The sequence below is a fragment of the Tachyglossus aculeatus genome, chromosome 3 (assembly GCF_015852505.1).
Source record: "Tachyglossus aculeatus isolate mTacAcu1 chromosome 3, mTacAcu1.pri, whole genome shotgun sequence".
Lineage (NCBI taxonomy): Eukaryota > Metazoa > Chordata > Mammalia > Monotremata > Tachyglossidae > Tachyglossus > Tachyglossus aculeatus.
This window is the reverse complement of record NC_052068.1, coordinates 64436016-64437051: the sequence shown is the minus strand read 5'-3', so window position 1 is coordinate 64437051 and position 1036 is coordinate 64436016. Positions and strand designations below refer to the sequence as shown.

The 1036-nt window shown below is 47.1% G+C and overlaps 1 pseudogene; it reads left to right on the top strand.

Moving 5' to 3' along the window:
- Nucleotides 1–588: 588 nt before the first annotated feature.
- Nucleotides 589–703, top strand: LOC119926454 (annotated as a pseudogene).
- The last annotated feature ends 333 nt before the right edge of the window (nucleotides 704–1036 follow it).

Sequence of the window (1036 nt, the reverse complement as noted above, 5' to 3'; positions counted from 1 at the left end):
GCTCTGGTGGTCTCTCCATGCCCCTCTCTCAATCTCAGACAAGAAAGCATCTGAGGCTCAGCGGGTGCTGGGGGAAGCAATGAGAAAGACGGACTTGACTTCGTCTTGGTTGGTTGCCGATGGCTCAGTGTTCAGAGGGCATGATGTCCTTGGAGCTGAGCGGGCCTGGCTGGGACCAGAGTCTGAGATAAAAGACTCTTGACTCTGGCTCAGCCCGAGATGTCTGTGACTTAGGAAGGGCCCAACCCTAAGGTCAGGAGCAAAGAAGAATATAGGCCTTTTCTAGGGAGACCATTACAGTGCATGAGCAGAGAAAAGAGACTGCGGGGTTGACCCGGGATGGGGAGGGGAGGGACAGTTGCTAACCTCTAGCAAACTTCCTCTAGACTGTAAGCTCGCTGTGGGCAGGGAATGTGTCTGTTTACTGTTGTATTGTACTCTCCCCAGCACTTAGCAGTGCTCTGTACCCAGTAAGTGCTCAGTATATAGAACTGACTGACTAGCCAAATGTCCAAAACCAAACTTCGGAGCCCACTACATGCAGAGCGCTGCAGTAGATACAAGACAATCAGATCGAACATGGCCCTCATCCCACCTATAAGGGGGAAGGGGAACATATACTAAAATTGTAATGGTACAGAGATGATTAGCCTGGCACCTGTGCAAGAATGACATGCAAATTCGTGAAGAATTCCATATTTTTCTGTTTACTTGTATTGATATCTGTCTCCCCAACTCTCCCACCCCAAGACTGTGAGCTGGTTGTGGACAGGGATTGTCTCTCTTTATTACTTGATTGTATTTTCCCAAGCACTTAGTACAGTGCTTTGCACACAGTAAGAGCTCAATAAATGCGATTGAATGAATGAATGAGAACTTGTCTGCTAATTCTGTTGTACTGAGCTCTCCCGATCACTTAGTACACTGCTCTGCAATTGTAAGCGCTCAATAAATACCACTGACTGATTGATTGAGAATGGGTACTTCATCACCATTTTACAGATTAGGAGACTGGGGCATAGAAAAGTGAAGCAAA